General features: G+C 32.1%; 1 long non-coding RNA gene across 2 annotated transcripts; it reads left to right on the top strand.

Annotated features, from left to right (window-relative positions):
* The first annotated feature begins 2914 nt into the window (after positions 1-2914).
* On the top strand, positions 2915-15769 carry LOC117686824 (uncharacterized). Of its 2 annotated transcripts, none has more exons than XR_010712528.1 (7): positions 2915-3385; positions 6626-6821; positions 7520-7581; positions 8630-8689; positions 9360-9422; positions 13025-13084; positions 14717-15769. It is a non-coding gene; the product is annotated as an uncharacterized lncRNA (long non-coding RNA). The 2 variants fall into 2 exon arrangements; XR_010712529.1 differs by lacking the exon at positions 2915-3385 and adding an exon at positions 3622-3671.
* The last annotated feature ends 1874 nt before the right edge of the window (positions 15770-17643 follow it).

The following is a 17643-nucleotide window of genomic DNA, read 5'->3' as shown; positions in this document are numbered from 1 at the left end:
CACCTGCCTGTACAGGTAATGGCCGTTGTGACAGGTGACCTGGAAAAATATAGGTCACTGGTCGCCTGGTGTGTGAAGCTTGGTCTCTTACACTCCAATACAATTAACTCTTCAAGTAAAGTACAACCATATATGCAATCTAAATACAAGTAACTCTTAAAGTAAAGAACAGCCAAATGTGCACTCAAAATGCAATGAACTCTTTAAGAAAAGTACAACCAAATATGCACTGTTTTTTTCTTCCTCGCAGAAAAAGAGAAAGGACACTTTTTTAATCATAAATCCTGCCTATGTGGGTGTAAAAAATGCCAAATCAACATTTAAATAAAAGATCATAAAAGTTACGTATGTTAATCTTGTTTACAAACCAGACCCTTATTGGTAAAAAAAAAAATCGATTTTTCGTCAGCCACAATATTATCTTATCATTTTGTAAAGGTTTTAACCAGTTACCTTTTTAAATCGGAATCAATAAGAACATTTCAACAGCAATTTAAAGATATCTTATATTTACCAATAAGAATGTTTTTGCTACTAACTATTAAAGCTTATACTTGTACAGAACCTTTGTTTTCCCAGTTAAGATATTACGAAAAAAATATAGTAATTTTCTCTAAAAGCATAAATAGCAAAATTATGTAATTGTCTAATAGATTAACTAGCAATATCCTTGCCTGATTTGTGCACGTATTTTCATTTATTATTAAAGTACAGCCAAATATGCACTCTAAATGCAATTAACTATTTAAGAAAAGCACAACCATATATGCAATCTAAATGCAATGAACTCTTTAAGAAAAGCACAACCATATATGCAATCTAAATAAAATTAACTCTTAAAGAAACGTACAACTAAATATATTTCTACTAACTATTGAAGCTCGTACTAAAAGCATAAATAGCAAAATTATGTAATTGTCTAATAGATGAACTAGTAATATCCTTGCCTGATTTGTGCACGTATTTTCATTTATTCGATACATTCTGTATATTCCAATGTTGTACACTTTTACTTGTTTAAACAAATGAATACATGTACATTTATCAATGACACTTCTTATTGTCAGCGGTTGAAAGCATTACGCAGTACAGTTAAGGCGGTCAATAAAAATATGGGCAAAGTTTTGTGATGAAAACACGTATACTTTAGTTAAACTGGCAAGTCCTTTTTAAAATCAATAACAGTCACTCAAATGCAATATATTTCTAAAATATATATATATCAGTACAATATTTTATGTTCATAGTGGTCACGTGATATGGCAGTCGCATGGTACAAGCAGATGTATTTGTGGATTTTAGGTCATTAAAAAATTCAATATTGCAAGGGCATAATCATGTCAAAATTCACAACTGAATTATGAAATAACTTGATGTTATATCGTAGATTTTGAAAAACGGTGCGAACTTTTTAGGATTAGAATATTTGTTAGTAGAAACCGTAATTTATAATGCATATGTTGAATAATTTTGAAAGTCACAGGGTTAATTTCATTAAAAAATAATTAATTTGTAAGATTTTACAAGGATCGTAGAAATTTTTAAGATACATAGCATATTTCAAATTCACATGTAAAAGTCTGTCGGGATCAGGTAAGTGTATGCCCTTGCAATTAAGTGATTTATTTAGATACTTAGATTTTAGATAAACGATATTTTATACAAAACCGAGGTGGCTTCTTTATACGATGCATACTTTTAACAAAATGAAAATAAGACTATATAGGTAGCATTCTACTAATAATAATTTTAAACAAAATATTCATTTATACTTTTCCGTTAATGTATGACATTTATTTTTCTTCGCTATAAAACTGCACGATAGCCTTCAATGATTTAACTTTATGCGTCATTTTGAAGCATATGACGTCATATTTTGTAGTACAGCGAGAACGACATCTCGCTTATTTTTCAGTATGTACGATATAACGGACATCAAAATTGTAAGTAATAGCATTTGTTGTTTTTAATACAAAGATTAGTATAAGTTAATTTTACTAATAAATAGATTAATAAGTACTTTCGAGGTTTGTAATATACTGTGATGTCATAATGCACATTTTCCGTACTTTTTGTCTGAACGGAGTTTATTGGCAGCCTTAACTGTGCTGCGTATCATTTGTATATGAAAATTGAATAATATCATAGGAAACAGATAGAAGAAAATGAGACGTAATTACTCAGATACATAATACGTAAATGTTAACCTGAGCTAACATTTACGCTTCAGCACCCTATTTAAGTTGTTTCAAACGAAAATAAAAGATCCCACGCGTTTATTGGTTATACGCAGAAACAATAAAATAAATAAATAAATATATATATATATATATATATATATATATATATATATATATATATATATACATATATGTTATACAGATTATGTGGACATCAAGTATTTGAGAATAACCTTTAGGCAGACCTCAAATTAAGGCAGACAAAAACGGGTCTGCCTGATTTCAAAAGCAATAATTAACGTTGCTTTTATTATTAATTAACTTTGTTTACCATTTTTATGCAAAAACTATACACAATTAATTCATGGAAATACTTTTTGTGTAAATTGTTTATTATTGGTCAGAATGAAACATCATTTAAAATGTTGAATGTATGTTTTTACAAATACGCAGCATACCCTTTTGGTGGACAATCTTTAACTGGATAAAAAACATACTTTTTAAGAGTATGTTTCATGTTTTTAAACCTTTTTTGTCAATTAAGATCATGTTTTATCGAATCCCATGGTTTTTTCCGAAAAAAAAGTTATGATAAAAAAGTCGATATATTTGCCACCGTGCCAAGTCTTCATTTGAGATATATTTTTTGTCCGAAAATGCACTTCGGTTTTTTACGATGGGCTGCGAAGGCTTCCGAACAAACATGGCTGTTTTGAGTTACGAGAGATGCGTAAGTAGGATCAAGCTTATTTAGACTAGCTTACTAAGTTTTTATCTTGTTTTCTTGATATTTATACTTTTAAACAGTAAATTGTATTTGTTGTCACACTCTATTCATGAAATATGACGACAAAAAACATGTTGAATTGAGGAAAACATTTCAAGGACTTAACAAAGTTAAACAATAATACATCAAAACTGATTAATAAATAATTAAATTAAAACAAAATATTTGCAGTTTTAAGTCAAGAGAAAACTCATTCTATGAGATGCATGCATTTCAAAACAGTAGGTTTTACATGTTAGATAATATGACGTCATGGTTGATTTTGGCGTCACCACAAAAAGATGTAGGGCCTATTGTAAATATTAGCTAATCTAGTGTAACGTTAAAGAGTTAAATAACCTCGTGTTCGTAATAATTTTATGCATAATATGTATACGTTTTCAGCTGAAAGCAGTCCTAGAAAACGATAAAGAAAAAGGTAGGTACATTTATGAAATGTAAACAAGCATGCCCCGGCCCTGCATGATGTGTACATGTACCTAACGTTATAGCGATGTTGAGTTGTCTCACTACTGTTATGTCGCAAGAGGCTGCTTGTTAAATTATAGAATATTACCTAAATCATATTAAAAATAATCTATTGATAATTTGGATAATTATCCAGTTTGTGTTCAAAAAGGAGGGGTTGGTGGTTATTTAGGAACTCTTCTGTTTCTTGAGGTAATAATTTTCGGTTCACTGAATGGATGTTGAACCTCGTCTGGGTAAATATCTTGTAATTTATAGCATTTTATCTTGAATTTCAATAACATAACATGAAAATGTGTTCTATATATGTATTATAATAATATTATATGTATTACGTAGTGGGAATTTTGAAGATTTTTTGTGGTTCTGTGTGTTTAGTGAATAAACGAGTCCAGTATGTATAGTATCATAGTATGCGGTCAATAGTAATATCAGGCATCACTTGTATCATTTCTTTTATCACTTCTAACAAATAAGATCTGTAAAATAGTGTCAAGTAATGTGTGTACATTTTTTTGAATTATTACAATCGGGTTCGTTATCGGGGTTGGGCTATCCTCTTTGGCTTGATTCGGGGTACAGAAGACTGTAAGTAATGATATTGTGCATTACAGGCCATTTTTTTCACAAATTTCTACCAGCGGATACTTAATGGACTTGGCTATATTGCCCGAGATAAATTAAAGAATATTATTTTGTCCACTTTGTATTTTATTTCAATATCAACTGCATAGTTTGAATTTCCTCTGTCCTGTTGTCTCCTAGTATAACATGTCAAATATTATCATTAAACTAAACAATCCGAAAGAATATATTTTACATTTAATAAGAGTAAAATTAAGTCTGTTTTTAATATTAGAGTAGAATATATAATTTGAATTTGCTCTGTTCTTTATCTCTTATTTAAAAAAAATATATGAAGCTTAATTTCATAAAATATTACCAGGGACATATACTGTACATGTTATATATGTCTCTGATATTACAAACCAGTAGGGTATGTGTATTGCTTATGCTGCAGTACTCTCAGAGTGGGCTTGTATAACTAATTACACACTAGTTTCCCAGTGAAATGTTGACTATCTTCAACCCAAGATATTTACATGAACTGGTATTTAGTCTGACAAGACGAACAGCGTTTTTTGTTTTTAGGTTTACAAACCCGCCACTTGGTTTTCTGAGTTTTTAGGAAAAAATATAAAATTACAAAAGAGATCTTTTCCCCACGACAGCAAATTTTTGATGGGATTTAGATTTTTGGTGATTTCATATCGGGATCAATATTGTAAGGCAACAACTTCCTGTCAAATATGGCATGAGAAAATGTACACATTAAACTGAGGTTTAATTGTGTTTATTATGGCCTGGTTTAGTCTGAAATTTTTTTGCGGGGCTGGGAAATGCCGAGATCAACAACTTTAAAAGATGAAACTATCTTGTCAGACTGATATGTAATTTAAATTAATGCATGTGATGTCGATGCGTTGCAAGTGGAAAGAAACCGGTCACCAAGCATCCAAAACGCAGCTAGAATAAAACGAAATTCTAATATCATTTATTTAAAGAAAGTTAACATATTCTAAAGCAACATTATCTATTGATAATGTCCATGCTTAACACCTCTGACTATTCATTTATTTATAGAATTCCTTATTTCAACCATTTTATATGAAATTTTGTTTCATTGGTATTAACGAAGATTACCCTTAACAAACAAATTGGAAAACTATTTGTACCAAGCTAAAATGTTTATATGATACAACTATAACTAAACATTCTTATAATGAAAAATGTATCGACCCCTATAAAATGACAAATGAACATTCAAAGCTGTATGTCTAATATTCTATTGTACTTTTTCAGTGATATGTTTCACAGATTACATACTTTTCACATACCGGTATGCTACATCTCATGCTACACTTGATCATCACATCACAATCATGAAGTTGCCATTCATTTAATATTTTTAGAATAAAGATGATGTAAAAAAATGTTGTCCTCAAACAGAACTTCACAATTTTGTGGTTCGTAAACCTAAAAAAAACAATATGTGCCAAAAGTGATTTTTTTTTGTAAAAATTCCCTCTTCCTACGGATCTTTATCATTTTCTTGTTCGTAACTTAATTGATAGAAGGCATACATGTTAACTCTATCGCTTTTCGCGGAAGTCTACAGCTTTTTACCTCTGAGTCTGTTACCCACTTACTGCTTTCATTAGGAAATCTACCGCTTTTCTTCAAAATACATACGTTGTTTTGATAGCCATGTTATGGAAGGCATTGTGGTCCAGAAACTTTCTCATGTTTGAAATTAGAGCATGAATTGAGTCTGGTTCATACATAGTACGCTTTTTTAAGTCATTTGAATGATTAGTTTTCAAGCATGTGTGTTTTACATTAAAAGATGAAAGAAACCACTTATAGTGATTTCATTAGACATTTCAATATTATCTTTACCAAGGAGAAACATTGAAAAATTGTGTGAGGTATTCCAAATGAGCTCCAAATGGTAAAAAGATTTAATCATTTCCCATTATAAATCTCCGTAAGATTCTTGTTTTTGTTCCTGTGAACTTTATTGAGTGAAAAATGATAATTTGTCAATAAAGATATCTTGGATATATACCCTTTTATCAATTTCAATAATAACTTGGGAGAGAATGAAGTTCTTACTTCTCTTTTTTGTAAAATTTTGATAACTTAACCTATTTTTACTAAACAATGGCAATTGTTAAAGTCTCGGCACACAAAGATTTTTTTCCTCCAAAAAGGCTTTATCAGTTTGATGGTAAATGATTACTATTTTTTTTGGGGGGGGGGGGGGCATTTGTTGATATTGCTAAATTTGTCAAGTCTTTTATATTTCAGTTGATATCCTTAATTACTAATAAGAATCTCTATTTACATAAATAGTATATAAAACTATATGCTTTAAAATATACTATACACAAAAAGGCCATGTGCAATGCCATCTCTTTCGGGTTCTTAATCTACCTCTTTTTCATCACAGGAGGTTAGCATGTATGCATGTAGAAGATAGAAAACATTGTTAGCCCCCAACCATCATAGAAAGTCCTCAAACATGCAAACACAGTTGCTGGAAAATATAAAATAAAAGTGCAATTCATTTTCCTCAGAATTTTTTCAGGATTACATTTTTTATCTATTGTTCAAATTTTTGTTTTAGCATTGATGCAGAGGGTGTTACTAACAGCATTAGTCATTTCACCAATGATACAGACAAAGATGCTAATTTGGTCATGAAGCTGAATGTCTTTAATGAAAAAGAGGACCTCTGTCTGTATGCTGTGAAGAATATACAGCCAAGGGAATAGATTCAATACAATTATGGAGATAAAGAGAACCTTTGGTGGAGGAGCAAGGTAAAATATATTATCTAACATCATGGAGAAACTGAAATGTTTTACCGGTACTTGTAATTGATTAATAACATGAATAATGAAAAAGAAAAAGAAAAACATTGAAATTTTTTGAAGATGTATTTTAATGTTAATTGTTTTAAATTTTTAATATGTTTGCCGCCCCCATGTCTTTCTTTCTGTCTGTAGATTCAATTAATTTTAAATATACTGCATGGATAAATTTTCTAGAAATGTGTAGCTAAGTTAAACAATATCTCAACTTGTTCGAACTAAGTTAAATATTCTGTTTGATTGGCATGGGTGAGGGTTGAGGTATTTATTTAGGAGTGAAAATTTTATCTTTTATCATCTGTATACTGTAGATTCCTAATTAACTGCGAGGAATTAATATTCACGTAAAATCGCGAGAAGCACCCTTCGCGGATTTTAAAATCTTGCTATTTTTTTCTAAGAGTTGAAAACTATAAGAAATAAGGATGGAAATTCCGTGTTCGCGATTTTATATTCTCGCGATTTGATCCGAAACCACGAGTACTCGCGTAATAAAAGGAATTTACAGTATAACTAGCAGGTTGATTTTTTTTCAAATGGACATCAGTTTGGTTTAAAAAAAAACAGAATAATGTCAAATATGAGAATTAGAAAAATCAATGATTATAGTGCAGAGAATATTATCTGTATTTTGATTTACTCAACAGTAATTTCTAAGATGGCACAACGAGAAGAGAATGCTGCAGAGGTGTTAGATTGAGATGTTGAGGTAAGTTAAGAATGAATGTCTCTCGTATTCTGTTACAAATATTTTAATATCAAATATATATAAATAAAGTATCTAGTGGACATTATATTAATAGTGCCTGTTTGGGAGGGTAACAGTTGAAATTGACACCCCGAGAAAACCATTGTCAACCGACGTGAAGCGGAGGTTGACAGTGGTTTTCGGGGGTGTCAATTTCAACTGTTATCCTCCGAAACAGGCACTATTTATTTTGTTATACTGAATGTCTTAATTTTAAAGAAAACATCACTGCTTTAAGAAAGGAATAACGTGAATTCTAAGGCGAACCGTACGCGCATGATTTTCGCGCATGTAACAATTCGTAATGTTACCCGTTGCTAAGTGCGTTGCTAACGCTGAAGGTAATAGAACAGATTATGAACTGCGTCTAAACCAATCAGATTTCAGTATTTAACATGAAAGTATAACAAAAGTTAATGTGTCTGCTTAAGAGGGGTAAAAGGAATTAACCATTTTACTCCTAAATAGTAATAATCCTGTATCTCATGTGTAGTCAGAAAATACAACTTCAGAATGGTGAAAATTACCCAGTATACATTATAACTACAGTACCGACAAGACCCAGCCTAACACCAGAGCAAACTCTAACTAAACCCCAGGTTTACTTTCGAGGTTTACTTTTAGTAAATGTTTGTCCAGATGGGGTTTACTTTTGGTATACTCGGGGTTTACTTTAGGTTTACTAACGTTTGCTTTTATGGTTCTATTTAAACATTGAAATGTGAAGCAGACCAGTCTTTTATATTATTATGTTACTGCCTATAATGCCCATCCTTTGTAAATTCCAAATACACATGTAGCATCTGTCTCGGGGGTCAACCTCTGGCAGGGGAAACTCTTGTTTACTTTGGGTTTACTCTGGGTCCCCTCTAGTAAACCGGAGTAAACCCGGAAAGTAAACCTAGGGTTAAGTCTGTGTTTACTTTCTATTAGATTTGGTTTGATTGGTACTGTACCCAAGCTTGGTAATTCACATAATGATTAACTCTACTGGGGTGTTTTTTTGTAGCAAATGGATTTAGAGCAATGTTAAGAGAATGCTGGAGAGGAGTTAGATGGAGATGTTGAGGTAAGTTAAAGATATTTTAGTATCAACTATATATATAAACAGTATTTGGTGGACACAAGTGAAGGTGTCTGCTTAAGAGGGGTAATAGGATTTAATAATTTTACACCCATAATAAATATATGTAATTAATCCTGTATCTCATATGTAGTCAGAAAATGCAAGTGTAGAATGGTGAAAATTACCCGGTAAACATTATGATTACACTATTGATCAGACCCAACCTTACACCAGAGTAAACCCAAGGTTTACTTTCGATATTAATTTGGGGTTTACTTCAGGTTTATTTTTGGAAATTTGTGTACAGTTGGGGTTTACTTTGGGTTCACTCAGTATTTACTTTGGGTTAACTCGCGGTTTGCTTTCATAGTTCTCTTTAAACATTGAAATGTGAAGCAGTCGGGTCTTTTATCTTATTTATTAATTATTTTACTGCCTGTAATGCCCACCCCTTGTATATTCCAAATACTCATGTAGCGTCTGCCTTAGGGTTCTTTCGACAGAAGTTACTCTCTAGTTTACTTTGGGTCCACTCTAATTAATCCGGAGTAAACTCCGAAAGTAAATCTGGGTTTAGTCTGGGTTACATTCTGTAAACTTGGGTTTGATTAGTACTGTACCCAAGTTTGGTATCTCCAACCTATTTATTAACTTAATGGGATGTTTTTTGTAGCAAGTGGATCTGGAGCAAGAAGCAGAGAAAGCTGGAGAGTATGTTTTAGATGGAGACGTTAATGTAAGTTAAAAATGAATGTCTCTCTTTAATATTCTGTCTCAAATATTTTAATATGAATATATATTTATATATATTATACAGTATTTGGTGGACACAAGTTAAGGTGTCTGCTTAAGAGGGGTAATAGGATTTCATAATCAGCTCACCGAGACAAAGTGGGGGTGGGGGGGGGGGGGGGGGGCTTATGCTATACCCACGGTATTGGCGTTGGCGTCTGGATCTTGTTAAGGTTTTTATGCAGGCCCTGTATCTAAGTTATTACTTGTCCTATCTTCACCAAACTTGCAAGGATGATGCATCTGGACCTAATTATGGACATGAAAGACTTGGATGCTGAATCTTGGCCATGAATTTCAGATGCTGGAGGAGGTTAAGGTTTTTGGATCAGGTTCAATTTTTTGGTGCAGGTGCCCTTTGATAGCCATTTCTAAGTGACTACTGGTCCTAACTTCACCAAACTTGCATGGATGCATCTTTGCTATCCAAGGTTTTCTGATCCGCACCACTTCTCACAACCATTGGCATATCGTGCTAACAAAAGTTCGTTTTTTTTTCCAGGATTTTGATTGGGGTTTACTGAAACCGTTCGACCAATCAAAAACTACAAAGCATATCTGATTTAATCAACAATGTTTTCCTTATGTTTATTCACGAGTGTCTCTACTATGAATAGCTCAAAACCCTTATTTTTCTCGTCTTTCTGTTTGAGTCTTCATAATGCATGTATCGATTATTCAATGGTGCAAAAAAAAGTACACTATATTGTTTATCAACAGAGGTGTGCACTCGTAGATTGAGGATTTACCACTCACAGTCTTTTGATCACCTTTCGAATGAATTCAATCCATATGTAACATTTCACATTATTCCTTTTTATTGAATACACTGGGTAACTTGTCAATATCAATGTCTACAGAGGCTGCCATAACTGCATCAGGTACGTTATAGTACGGCATCTTTGATTTAAATAGTGACGAAAAAATCCTGACTTTTGATAGCACAATATGCCAAGGGTTTGTGAAAAGCGGTGCAGATCAGAAACCCTTGGCTAGGGAAGATGGCATGGATGGTGCGTCTTGTAATACTGATGCATTTGAGCCGTAGGTTTTGCATGCTGAATGAGGTTAAAGTTATTTGAGCAGGTGCCCTCTGATGATTATATCTTAGTTATTACTTGTCCTAACTTCACCAAACTTACATGGATGGTGTGTTTTATGATATATGCACTTAGCAGGCTCGAATGCTGAATCTGAGTCATAAGTTTTAGATGCTGGATGCGGTTTAGTTTTTAGGAACAGGTCACATTTTTAGGATATAATAGAACTATTTCAAACTTGCATAGTTGATTTAACTATAATACAAATAAATTGCAGAGGTATCTTCTGATGAAGAGCCTGATCTCCATTATCAAGAATGCTAAAAAAAACCTTCTACCTCACACAATCTTTTTCGATAGATGTTATTATTGTGAAATGATATAGCATGATTCCAATGATATAACATGATTCCAATGATAAAGTATTGTAGGATATGAAACACCATTGTTTTATATGATACCAGCATTAAATAGAGAATAATACATATTCTTTTCCATATCACAGCAAGTATCGGCCCGAGACTCCAATATCAGCCCAGGGGCAGAAGGCCCGGAGGATGATATTGGTCGAGGGCTGATACAGGCTGTGATATGGAAAAGGGTATTTATTATTAAATTTATTACAAACATGTATTTAGTAATGAAAGTTTGACGCTTCGTGTTTCATATGATCTGGTGATCCGCACCTGGCAACTGGACATGATCCGCCCCTTTGGATCAAGTTACCGTTATAATAATATATATGTATCATTATATTTTACAGTATTGTATCATATGACATATATTGTATAGTATCATAGGATGCAATATTGTATTTTATATTATTGTGTTGAAAAACATTGTATCTTACAATACCTTATAAAATGAACATATGATTATCAAACTATTATTAACATATGATACATGATATTGTGTCAAATTAGTATACATGAATATCAAAGATCATTTACTATGATTTTCATATAATATGATAAAGGTGGTCTCACAAAGATGATACCTGGTATCGGTGAGCTTTGTTATCTTTGATTTGTTTGGTTTTTACTCTTATACTAATAAGTAATATGTTATTAATATTGTATCTCATATGTAGTCAGAACATGTAGAAAAGGCCAATAGATCTGTGATTAAATGACTGTTAGATTCACATGGTATGAATGCTAGGCATACTATATTACAAAACACATGCCAATGTGTCAGAGATGGATAATTCACATAATTCATATAATATATGCTCAGATATATTATACAAATATTGACTGGGGTGGAGGGCAACATTGATTATATTAGCCTCCGAGGGATTAAATATTGCCCGACGCGAAGCGGAGGGCAATATTGTCGTACCAAGGGGGCTAATATAATCAATGTTGCCCGAAAACACAGTCAACATTTGTTTTGTTATATGAAGAAACAAACCAAAATTAAAGAAAGTAATTGAAAACAGATCACTGTAAGTTTCTCAGCTCAACAAAGAATTCGCGAATTCAATTTTGTGCAAAGTTCATTTCCAAAATATCCTCAGCATCAAACTGTCACTGATGATATTCCACCGCCCGTAAGAAATAACATACAGATGTTCCACCTGATTTCACTTGCAGTAATTTGCAAATTCTTATATCCGTTATGATCGCAAACCGTCGCATTGCGCTTCCGTTGTTTACTTGCCTTTACTGACTGTCTATTATGACGTCACCTTGTTTTGGAGTCGCGAAGAGTTATTTACATCATCGTTTACGAATCAACAAATCAGAAGCGATTAATTGAAATAGAGAGAATATTCTCTAGATATTATTTCTAGCCGGTCAATATTATACAAATATTGACTGGGGTTGAGGGCAACATTGATTATATTAGCCCCCGAGGGATGAAATATTGCTATTGCCCGACGCGAAGCGGAGGGCAATATTTTCGTCTCAAGGGGGCTTATATAATCAATGTTGCCCAAAAACACAGTCAACATTTGTTTTGTTTTATGAAGAAACAAACCAAAATTTAATAAAGTAACTGAAAACAGATCGCCGTAATTTTCTCACTTCAACAAAGAATTCGCGAATTCAATTTTGTGCAAAGTTCATTTCCAAAATATCCTCAGCATCAAATGATCACTGGTGATATTCCACCCACCGTAAGAATTAACATACAGATGTTCTACCTGATTTTACTTCACACTACTTCGCAAATCCTTACATCCGTTATGATCGCAAACCGTCACATTGCGCGTTCGAAAAGTTTTTTAGTACGTCATAGTTTACGAATCCTCAAATCAGAGGCGATTATTTGAAATAGAGGGAATGTTCTCTAGATATTATTCCTAGCCGGTCAATATCAAAAAAATATTGACCGGTCAATATTTTTCGGGCGAGCTAATATTACATTTATTGACTATTCGTCTATATAGAGTTATATAGTGATAATATACTACTGAATATAACAATAAAAAATATTGAGTGGTCAATATTTTTCGGACGAGCTAATATTATTAACTCTCATGTGGTGTTTATTTTTGTAGCAAGTGGATTTGAAGCAACGTTAAGAGAATGCTGGAGAGGTGTTAGATGGAGATGTTGAGGTAAGTTAAGAATGAATGTCCCTCTGGTTTGTATCAAAATATTTGAATATTAATTTCATATGTTCTTATACAGTATTTGGTGGACACAAGTTAAGGTGTCTGCTAAAGAGGGGTAATAGAATTTAATTATCTTATTCCTATGATAATGATATATAATTAATTCTGTATTTCATATGTAGTCAGAACATGTAGGAAAGGCCTATAGATCTGTGATGAAATGACTGTTAGATTCATGTTTGGTATAAATTCTAGGAGTTCTATATTTAAAAAAAACGCATGCCAACGTGTCTGCCAGAGATGGATAATTCATATAAATATATGCTCGACATATATATATATATATTTAAATACACATGTTTGGCTTTTATTTTGTTGACTTTTTATCTTTAAAGCTGGACACCGCTCATAAATAGGCACCATCACACAAATACCTGGTTTATAAATCCTTCGATTTCGTTACACCAGATTGCACACCTGAAACTTCTTTTCATGGTCTTATGATTTTATGCATTTAATTCTTATTTTATGTGCAAATTCTGTTTGTTAATTATATTTTGACCAGTTTATTTGATGTTAGTATTCTCCTGACTTGAAAAAAGTGCATAAAACTTAATAATTTCATTGCGACCGAGTAACACGGTGAGGCAAGTTGTATGTCAGCACAGGTGAGACCTCTACATCGAAATACTTTAAACTGCGAAAAGTTCCGCAGCTTTTATAGGGGTTGTAGGGATAACTGTGGTGAGAGAGAAATATGGCAGACATTGCCTATTTACAAGCAACGTTCAGCTTTAATTGCACTCTCTTAATCATCAACCGTCATCCGCGATTTCATCGATGTTTTATCACTGGCCAATATATTTTCTATATATAATTTATCTTAATCTTATGTTTTTAAATTTTGTTTCAAAAACATCTAAAACCTATGCACATTTTTCATTACAACAGTATACTTTTGATCATTATCTCAGTTTACTAATATGTAGTTCTCAAAGTAAGGTTGGTCCCATAACATCTCATCCCCACCCGTCCCTCTGAAAATGCATGAATTTCTACTAAAATAAGAAGCATTTTAAAACAAAAAAATCAGACATTTACCACATTGTTTGTCTAGGGGATCATCTCAAAGTTTGTTAATTTTTAACATAGGACCCTATGGGATTTTGCTTGAAATTTATCAATTTTGCACATTTTTTCAAACTTCTGCCATAGGGATTTTTTTTCATGTTCTACATATGAAGGTTATTGTTATAAGGCATCAAATAGTCAAATAAAAAAAACCTTTTTCCTCCTGGTTTGTTCTAGAGGTCTTATCAAAATTTTATTTGTATGCCCAATTTCACATCAGTTGTCAGATAATGGCTAATTTTTATTTGATAAAGGCGAAAATTGTGACATTTATATTGTTATATTAAAGAATTATTAAATTTTATAAAAGATCATCAACTTTGATTTTCATAAAATAATAAAGATAGTCTCATGTGGGTGATGCCTCATCCCGGTAAGCTTTGTAATTTATAATTACCTTTGCATATGTTGTAGAATAAAATATTTCATATAGATATACTAGTATCCTTATATGACACAATGTGTTTGAAATTTCATAAAGTTATATTTCTATTTCCTTTTCAGGTAAAACATGTCTGGAGGGTTACTTGAGCAGATCTACATCCTTTTCTTGCACAGTTCTTCAGTTCAGAACAAAGATCATGAATGAAAAGAACAAAAGAAAAAAGAAGCATTCCAATCGATTAAAAAACTTTTTTTTTTAGATTTTTTAAACCAAAACTTTAAATCAAATGCCTTCGTTTACTCCCTTTTAGCTAACCGGAGATGAAAGCTCATGTGAGCTTTTCAGATCACTTTTTTGTATGGCATCTGTCTGTCAACTTTCATATTTTCAACTTATTCCCTAGAACCACTTGGCTAATTTCAACCAAACTTGGCATGAAGAAACCTTGTGTAAATGGCATTCAAATATGTTCGAATGAAGGGCTAAGTCATATCTAAAAGGGGAATGATTTTTAAATCATATTTTTAACAAATCTTCTCAAAAAACATTTGGTTGGAAAAGCTGAAACTTGTGTCGAAGCATCCTCAGGTCATGTAGATTCAAGTTTGTTCAAATCATGTTCCCAGGGGGCAAGGTTGAGCCACAATTGTATAATATAAATGATATATAAAGACAAATCTTCCAAAAACTTTTTTTTCAAAAACCAATAGGCCAGACAAGCTGTAAATTGTGTTGAAGTTTGATTAAATCAGTATGCCGAAGGTTAGGGAGAGGCACCATTGGGAGGGGGGCAATTTTTACATAAGAATATATTGAGAAAAAATCTTTAAAAATCTTTTTCTTTATAATTTTTTTTTCTCAAAAGCCATGCTGTGACTTGTGTGGAAGAATTATCAGATAGTGCAAATGTCATCATGTTCAAATCATGTTCTTGAAGGTATAATTAGGTCACAATTGGTGGGGGTGGTATATTAATCTAAGAAATAATTTTAATTATTCTCCATAACTCAAATTTTAAAATATATGGTATTGCTTATAACCAATCATCTTGACTTTTTGATTCTCAATTGTTGGACTGTGACCGTGGGCTACAAAATTAGTTCAAAGTTTGATGTTCTTGATCTTCATGAGAAATGAAATGCTCAAGATGTAGACAATTGATAATGAAATTATCCAGTTTTTAAAAAAGCACAATGTATAGCATTAGAAAATGTGTTAAAGAAAATTGAAAATCTTTTTATACAGAATCTTTTCTCATACATTGTTTTGATATTTTGTAAATGACCCCTTAAAGCTGATTTCATCATGGATGTTGTTGCTCATGTGAGCGATGTGGCCCATGGACCTCTTGTTTGGAAAGTATCTTAGTCACTTTTTAAACCAAATTTAAATTCGGACAAACAGGAAGATGGCTACATGTTTGATGTTCAAATGCTTCTTCACAGAGATTTTACAAGCAAATTCTTCCCTTTCAAATCCCAATTCTATTTTTTGCACAACTGGTAGCAATTGATTAAGTTTACTTGATTATCATGTACAATGTAGAGATCTAGATGATGCATTATGATTTTTTACACTCACTGATTGTCTTTGTATTACATATTGATTTTTGAATTAATTTAACTATAGGAAACAAAAATTAGACACACTTCCTTGATTGTGTTTCTGAAATATTACATAGTTGTTCCAAGGCAAAGAAGTCAAAATCCAGGCCCGTGGAGTGCATTGATTCAACTGGTTTTTTTTTTTATTGAAATAGAAAATAACCGATTAAGGAAAAACTAATGTGGTGTTAAGCATTTATAAATTATGAGAATGTTGTGCATGTACCTGGGTTCAATTTGTTCATGTACCAAAGATTAGAATTAATGTTAATGCAGTGGCGTCGAAAGCAAATTGAAAGTGGGGGGGGGGGAGGGGGTGCCTAGACTAATCCTCAGAAATCTTGAAATTTTTTCTTCCAAATCATGAAATATCTGGGGGGGGGGGGGTGCTGATTGAATAATTCTATCTTTTCAAAGTAAATTTAGGAACAATTGTGTTTCCTGCGAGAAAAAGTGGGGGTGGGGGGGGGGGCTGAACCCTCTATGATGCTATGTGCCTCATGATTAGGTCTAACTTTGCAAAAAAAGTGGGGGTGGGTGGGGTTGAACAATAATGGAGGTAATAATAAATAAGATTTATTTTAGTTATTGAGCATGTTATCAACACGTGTATAATTATGATACATGTACATGTACTTATATCATTGTTTCAGTTGTTTCACTTTGTTGATCTGTTCACAACATGAGTGCATATTAAATCAAAATACAATATCATGCAGAACAAATTAAAATGAGATATCATGTTGTTTTCATTTGTAATGCTAGTACATTTTTAATGTTCTCATCTTTTATATTTCTGAGAATCAGTGTTTTAAAATAAAAAATATTAAAACTTGGAAGCACCTTTCTTGTTATTCATATGATGTTTGTTATAACATGTACTAGTATACAATTGAAACAAAAGAGTTATTTCTTTTGAAAAAATAGTAATGGTGTTGTGATGTTTTCATTAAGTTTTAATAATTCAAATATTAATGTGTTAATTAAGATATGAATAAAAATTTTACCTATGACAATATAAAATATAACTTTTCAAACATTTGGTGGCACAGCCGCACAACATACACTTAAAAATGTGTTAAGACATGAAAGTTGAATATGATAAAAACAAATATGTTTAGAAAATCAAATACAACATTTCTTTAAAAAAATATTATTCAATTAAGGTAGGAAAAAGGTCACCTAAAATTAATATTTGTAGAATATGAATGCTTTTGCATTTTAATTGACACTTGAATGCATATTGAAATTACTATTTATTGTCTGCCTGATAGGCATTTCGAATATTAATATATGTCTACCTTACATTGTATTTATATAATGTCAGCTTAAAGTCTACTGCATGGTTTTGGAAAATAAGGCAGACCTCTTAAAATGTATATCTCTTTAGATGCAATATATCTTAACAACAGTCTACCAATGAACATACTTTTGTGTTTTAA

This window comes from Magallana gigas, chromosome 1 (assembly GCF_963853765.1).
Source record: "Magallana gigas chromosome 1, xbMagGiga1.1, whole genome shotgun sequence".
NCBI lineage: Eukaryota > Metazoa > Mollusca > Bivalvia > Ostreida > Ostreidae > Magallana > Magallana gigas.
The sequence above is the reverse complement of the archived record's forward strand: the minus strand, read 5'-3'. Positions and strand labels throughout refer to the sequence as shown.